Source organism: Triticum dicoccoides, chromosome 4B (genome assembly GCF_002162155.2).
Source record: "Triticum dicoccoides isolate Atlit2015 ecotype Zavitan chromosome 4B, WEW_v2.0, whole genome shotgun sequence".
NCBI classification, from domain to species: domain Eukaryota; kingdom Viridiplantae; phylum Streptophyta; class Magnoliopsida; order Poales; family Poaceae; genus Triticum; species Triticum dicoccoides.
In genome coordinates this window covers 672,505,936-672,513,788 of record NC_041387.1, presented here as the reverse complement: position 1 = coordinate 672,513,788, position 7,853 = coordinate 672,505,936, and the positions used below count along the sequence as shown (strand labels likewise).

General features: G+C 47.2%; 1 pseudogene; it reads left to right on the top strand.

Moving 5' to 3' along the window:
• The first annotated feature begins 2,027 nt into the window (after positions 1 to 2,027).
• LOC119293055 lies at positions 2,028 to 2,541 on the top strand (annotated as a pseudogene).
• Positions 2,542 to 7,853: the final 5,312 nt, after the last annotated feature.

Genomic DNA, 7,853 nt, shown 5'->3' with positions numbered 1-7,853 from the left:
CCCACGTTAGTTCCCGTCTGGCGCCAGCTGCCCGCATTCGTGCTGCAGTACATCACAACTCCACATTTATGGCGGCTCAAGGCGAACACCACCTCTCACTGCCTCCGCCGTTGAAGTCGTGCCCCGGCCGAGGGCCCGCCGGCTGCATGCCCGACTCAACACGCCTACTCTCCGCATTCAAATGGCTTCATTAAACCCGTGTGGAAGTTGAGGAACCTACTCCAGCCACACGACCATTAACGAGCGGGACGACATTAAATGCGACGCCATGCAAGCTCCTCTCATCCACCCTCTATTTAAACAAGGCTAGACGCCAGGAAAGTATCAAGTTCGTCGCTCCCCATCTCCTCCTTTCATCACTTTCTCCACTCTTTCGATGGCATTCGACGAGCAGGAAGGGCAGTACTTCGGCATAGAAGCCGGATGGGTACCCCGCCAGGCTGACCCGATACGAGGAAGGAAGCTTGCTGCTCCACCTCCCTCGCCTAGCCTGACGGAGCCAGTTGCTGCCCCAAGCCGGCGCGTGGTTCAACAACTCGTCGCTCCAGGCTAGCTCGAGGAGGACGATGGCACGAGCATCGTCGCTACCGTCGAAGACACCATGTTGTCCCGTGCCTGCGACCGCGCCATGAAGGCGTAGCGCGTCTGTATCTGCCGCCATCATCGAGGAGAAGTACAACATGGAAGGCCGCTGCCGCTTGGGTCCCAGGCAGGCCACCGCCGAGGCCCTTTCGCCGGCTACTATCGTCCCCTTACCCAAAAATCAACCCTGGACCATGCAGCTTAGGGACCCATCCCCTCCGGCTGAAGCATCAGGCGGCGGTTCCACTCCGATGAGCGGTGGGAAACTGAGCCGTTCTTTGCGCTAAGGCATATACCTCCCGGGCTCGTCGCTGCCAGTCATAGGGATGACGTTGGAGACCCACCGCGCCGGCCGTAGACTATTCAGTTTTGTTTTTAATTGAAAATATGTTCAAAATGTAACCGTTTTTGTCCGGTTTATCTAAAGTCCGTCATGTTTATATGAAATCCGGCCTTATTTGCATGAATTTTATCTGGTTTGTTGAAAAAGAGTTTGCAATTCTCCCTCCGTCCCACTAGTGTAGTGTCCCTCCACATTTGACACTATAATACTAGTGTAATGTCAAAAACGCTCTTATATTACGAGAAGGAGGAAGTATACAGCTAGCATTGAATGGTGGCATCTGTATCCGTGTCCGCGGATTGGTCCACCTGTTTGCAGATGAATACGGGATGAAATTCACGGTTTGCCGTCGGAGACGCCATGAGGCAACACGCACCCATAACCAGGATTGCTGTTCGCTGTGTGGATACTGATAGCGGATCAGCAGAGGGGTGCATCCTCGTACGGTGTCGCACTGACGTGTCGAGCGCGAGGCTAAAGCAAGCCCGGACCCCTACCACTACCTCGAAGGAAAATATCTTATTTTGTTGTTTCTCATGGAGCACGGCGACATGGGAAGCAATTATATGTGATGGGGCCTAAAAAGGAATCAGATCTCCTTCACACGTAAACATCAGCAGTATGCGCTCCTGTGAAATCGCACCAAACCACTGTGAGCATCAGCATGGCTAGGAGATGCTCTTTGGACATGTACAATGGTGTTATCTTAGGAGTGCCACGTAGGATAAATGATGAGGTGGAGGAGAGAAAACTCATAAGAAAAGACTTGTCTTCTTTTATTTAAGATAAGACAAGAGATGATCTCTTAGCACAATTTGTCTCACCATGTTTTAAGGAATGACTAGTTATTAAAGATAAGACTAAGATATAACCCATTATAGACATATTTTTTTATCATCTCTAAATTACATGCAAGACTTAAAATAAGACTGTCTTATCAACTATTGTACATGCTTCTTAGTATCACCAAACCCTGTTGCCTGAATCTCAGATCTCACCTGCAACTGGATTAATTATACCCCATATGCATGCCTCCTCCGTTTCCTTTCTTTCCGTGGAAGTTACCCTGAACTTCGTAGTATCTTCTGTTCTGGCGCCCTCCATGGAGAAGGCCACGTCCTCGTCGTTCCATGTGCAGGCGGCGGCGGCCGCCCTGCCGCTGTCGTTGGTGCTGGCGGTGGGCAGCCAAGGCCGGGACGAGGCGTTGCCGACGGCAGACCTGAACGGCAAGACCGTACGGCTGTTCGAGTGCCTCTTCTGCAACAGGACGTTCCTCAAGTCGCGGCCACCAGAACGCCCACCGCAGGGAACGCGCCGCCGGCTCCAGAAACCCCTACAACGACGGCCCAATGGGAGGCGCCGCCGTCGCGGTCGCGTCCACGGGGCCGCGGTGGGACTCTGCCACCGGCCGCGCGTTCATGTATTGCACTTCCATCGCTTCGCATGTCAGTGCGGTGGCGGCGCCCCCCAGGCCACAGGGTCTACGCTTCCCCGATCACGCGCTGCCCCTGGACCAGTTCCCCAGCCGCGACGGCGAGGTTGGCACTCTAAGCTTGGCAAGGGCCTCCCTCCGCAGCGGGGCCGGCAAGCCGCCGGATCTCCAACTGCGCCTATAGTGTCGTCTGCTGGGTGCTGCCATTCTTATTTCACAGGTGATTACTTGACTCGAAGCTCTTTCTTCTTTGAGAAAAGTAAACTACGGTGCGCGCCTCTAGTGTCGTCTGCTGGGTGCTGCCAGAACCATTTTTTCCTCGTTACAAATTTATGTGCAGAAACAAAAGCGACATCTACAATTTACAAACGTAGGTACAACTATACAGGTCTTAGTTACATTTACACCCAAATCTTGCCATTAGTGTTTCGAGTGGTTGGCCAATAACATTTGCTCGGTGACTATAAGTTATGTTTGAAAAAAGTCTAAAGTAAACCTTGAACTGGTAGGCAAAAGCTAAATCAAACCCTAAACTCTGAATCCCTGAAATCAGCACATCAAACTCTTTGATCCCGGTCTATTTTAAACCTTGAGAGGATTTAGCTGGTATTCGTTGAATTGGGCCAGCCTATTAGCGTAGTTGCTCGCGCTGCTCTGTTTTTTCATCGGGTTTCTTCTGTTTTTTCTTCATTATACTTTGTTTTTCCTCTGTTTTTCTTTCTTCATTACACTTTTTTTCCTTTTCTATTTTCTTCATATTGTTTGTTTTTCTCTTTTATTTTTTTTCTTTACAGGTAACTGGTTTTCTTTTTTACACAAGTCTATTTATTTCTCAGTACCAAATGTACATTTTTAGCACTGACATGAAATATTTTTTGGTACGTTTTCAACATTTTTCAAATACATTATGTATATTATTAGAAATACATGTTTTCAATACTTTTTTAATACACGGTAATATTTTTCCAAATACACGTTTTCATTTTCTTAACAACATAAAATAATTATAAACTGCACGAACATTGTTTACACTATTACACATTTTTTGAAATTGTGTACACTTTTTTCAAACACGTGTCACATATAGTCTTTTAAGGGTATGACACATTTTTCTGCATCACGCAAACTTTTTTTTTACATTGTATACAATTTTTTTAAATGTCACAAGCACATTTTCTGGATCACACGGATATTATTTTACATTGTACAATTTTTTTTTTGAAATGCCACATACATTTATATAAACTCGTGATATTTTTTAGATTGCACGAACATTTTCTTTACACATTTGTTCAGGTTTCAAAATTTATTCCCAGTTTTACAATTTTCAAGAAGTGTTCGCACTTTCAAATTTTCTCCAGGTTTAAAAAAAGTTTATGTTTCAGAAAGTGTTCGTTTTTCAAAAACTAGTGTTTTCTTAAAGTATTCAGAATTTTCAAAAATTTCTCACACTTATTAAAATGTCCGCAAATTTCGAAAATTGTTTATGTTTTGAATTTTGTTAGCCCCTAAAAAATGTTTTCAACGTTCAAGGCTTCAGTGTGTCCTTAAATATAGCCGGCCTCTTATTACGTCACTAGTAGTTGTCTGCATTGCCCAAGAGACACGCATCCTTTCATTGAGAGAAAGGGATCTTCGGGCTCGACTCAAGCATCGTGTCGTCAGCCCAGCGGCGGTTGAGAGGGCGCACAAAATGTAATGTGCTCGCATTGCTAACATCAAGGAGGGGGACGCCAATACCAAATTTTTCCACCTCAGGGTAAACTCAAGGCGAAGAAAAAATCACATCCACAGGCTCAAGAAGAATTCTGGATGGACCACAGACCATCAGGAAAAAGAGGAAATTATCCATGACCACTTTGCGAGCAGTCTGGGAGGGGGACAACCCAGACCGATGGATCTAAACTGGGAGAACCTGAACCTTAGGGTGGTTGACCTCACTGGCATTGACGACAACATCACCGAAGACGAGGTCAAAGCGACCATTGATCTTATGCCAGGTGACAAGGCCCCGAGACCGGATGGTTTCACGAGAAGCTTCTTCAAGAAATGTTGGCAGATTATCAAAATGGATGTAATGAGAGTCATCCACCAATTTAGTAGCCTCCGAACGACAAATCTTCACTGGCTCAACTCGGCCAACATTGTGCTCATACCAAAGAAGGATGGGGCAGAAGAAATCGGGGACTTCCGCCCCATTAGCCTCATTCATGCTATTGCTAAAATCATCGCCAAGGTGTTGGCGTCCCGCCTTGGCCCTTTCATGAACAACCTTGTCTCCACTGTGCAGAGTGCTTTCATCAAGAAATGGAGCATCCACGACAACTTCATGTATGTGAGAAACCTCGCGCGACGTCTCCACAGAAACAGAACTCCATCCTCGCTCTTCAAGTTGGATATCCGGAAGGCCTTTGACTCGGTGCGATGGGAGTACATCCTTGACATACTCCGCCGGTTGGGATTTCCAGTCCGCTTTCGGGATTGGGTGGCGGCCCTCTTATGCACGTCCTCTTCACGCGTCCTCCTCAACGGTATTGCCGGTCCCGCCATCTACCATGGACGAGGGCTCAGACAAGGGGACCCCCTTTCACCCGTTCTCTTTGTCCTCGCGATCGACCCCTTACAGCAGCTCCTCGACATTGCCACAAGTCACAACCTGCTCAAGAAAATTCGAGGCCGTGGTTCTATTGTCCGTACCTCCCTGTATGCCGATGATGTGGCGATCTTCATCTCCCCTTCATGGGAAGATGTGGCCAACCTTGCGGCCATCCTTAGTGCATTTGGATGGGTCACCGGTCTGTCCACCAACTTTCAGAAGAGCTCTGTCGTCGCAATTCGTTGTGGCAACCTAAACCTTGACGACATACTCCACAGCCTGCCCGCCTCGCGAACTTCTTTCCCATTGAAGTATCTGGGCCTCCCGTTATCCATTTGGCAGCAGAAAAGGGTGGACTTCCAACACCTTGAGGACAAGGTGGCTGCGAAGCTCCCTCCTTGGCAAGGGAGAAACATCACCACAATTGGCCGGGCGGCCTTGGTCAAATCGGTCCTCACTTCTCAAGTCGTCTACCACATCACATCCCTGAACGTCCCCGCCGGCGTGCTACACAATGTCAATAGAATTGTGCGTGCTTTCCTCTGGTCAGCTCAGAGTCAAACTTCAGGTGCAAAATGCAAGGTCAACTGGGAGACTGTTTGCAGCCCTATGTGTCTCGGCGGGCTTGGAGTCCTACACTTGGGGAAATTTGCAAGAGCTCTAAGGTTGAGATGGCCATGGGTGGAGTGGAAGGACCCGACTAGATTGTGGGTGGGCTTAGGAAACCCGTGCTCTGAGGTGGATATGGACCTCTTCTACGCCTCCACCGTCATCACCGTGGGAAATGGAGGGAAGACGCCCTTCTGGGAGGCACCATGGTTGAGAGGGAAAAAACCGAAGGATATCGCCCCCCTCATCTTCGCAGCCTCCAAGCGGAAGAAGTGGGTGGTGAGGGATGCACTGCGAGACAATGCTTGGGTGCGCCAGATCAACCCTTCCATCAACCTAACGACCAACCACATCGTGGAGTTCGTGGACCTTTGGGTCCATCTGGACCAATTCGAGCTTTCACCAGAGATTGATGATGACATATCCTGGAAATTTGAGGCGAACGGTGAGTATTCGGCGGCCTCTGCTTATAGGGTCCAGTTCTTGGGCTTCATGACGACGACCATGAACAAGACTATTTGGAAGGTTTGGGCACCTCCCAAGGTCAAGTTCTTCTCCTGGCTAGCGATTCAAAACAGAATATGGACGGCGGATAGATTGGAGAATCGAGGTTGGGAGAATTGCGGACTGTGCACCCTCTACAGAAGGGCAAATGAGACGTCCGCGCACCTCTTCTTTTGGTGCAGGTTCACCTTGCGCGTGTGGAGATTGGTAAAGGAGTGGCTTGGCCTATGGGCTCTCGAGATCCATCAATGGCAGGCGGAGCGCAATATCAAACATTGGTGGACAAACATGTCGAAGCCCAATACGGCGAACAGGAAGGCCATGGCTTCCCTTACTATGCTTGTTGGTTGGGCCATTTGGAACGAGAGAAACGCTAGAGATTTTAGGAAGAAATCAACGCCACCCTTCTACATTCTAAAACTAATCTAAGATGAAGCCAAACTTTGGGTCACGGCAGGAGCTACGCACCTGAGCATTATCATGCCGCGAGAGTAGTTATTGTTTTCATTTTGTTGACGGACGGGCTATGTTGTGGAGCCACTATTATGTACTCTAAAACTCTCCTCCTTTATTAATGAATGAGGCAAGTCTTTTGCCCCTGTTTCAAAAAAAAAAAGTAGTTGTCTACACTAGTGGCTACCGTGATAGTCTCAACTCTCCCAGGTTCCAAGTTCGAATCTACACGAGTCTTTTTTGTTACTTCGTGCTTAAGGAAGAGAAAGAATTTTTTATGCGCCTTAAGAAAAGGAAAAAAGTTCGCTTCGTGCCTGATGGGCCGGCCCAGTCGAGTCCAGAGCTCGCAATCCCCGGATTTAGGGCCCGGTCGAGTCCAGAGCTAGCAATCCCGGGATTTAGGATGCCACGTCGACAATCCCTGTTTGGAACTCACTCAAGGTTGAAAATAGACCGGGATTAGAGAATTTGGAGAGCTGATTTCCGGGATTTAGAGTTTGGGGTTTGATTTACCTTTTGCCTACAAGTTTAAAGTTTATTTTAGACTTTTTCCGTTATATTTCTCCTTGTTTCGAAAAAAAAATATCACGTCTCTATTTTTGAGAGCAGACCATATTAGAACCAGAACTCATCGGCTTGTATATAAGATTCAACCTCAAACTCTAAACCGGCTAAGATTCAACCCCCAACTCTGTCAAAAGCCAACCATGAATTCCCCGCAAAAAAAAAGCCAACCATGAATCAACCTCCCATCCCTTGACTCAGGTTTCACTGAGTAGACCGGGTTTGACCCTGTTGACCGTCCAATCAGTGTGCGCAGTTAGCATGATGTCAGCTCAGTGACTAAACTATAACAGAAAATGAAATTTTAGGGACAAGTGTATTTTTGGTCCTTGAATTCTTCCAAGAGTTTAGAAACCATCCTTCAACTCAGAATCTGATAGTTTTCGTCCCTGAACTATCAAAACCGGATAGTTTTTGTCCCTCGCGCCCCTTCAGGGGGTTTTCGTCAGGCATGAACAATAATGCGGAAGAAAGCAAAAAAAAATCTGAAAAATTGTGAGATCAAGGTTCCTCGCATGCGCAAGGTGCATGCAAATTTTCATATTGTTTGGACATTCCAGGTGGTCATGACAAAGAAAAAATTATAAATATATACGTCGGTGAACAGTAAATTAAAAAAATAGCAACAAAATTCGAAAAAATATGAATTTTTTTTGGCATCAAAGATGCTTGGGTGTGCAAGGTGCGTGCATATTTTCATGCTCAAATGGCATAGGAGGATCTCTAGTCAAAAAAACAAAATAGTTCACTTTTTCAAAGTTTTTTCCCAT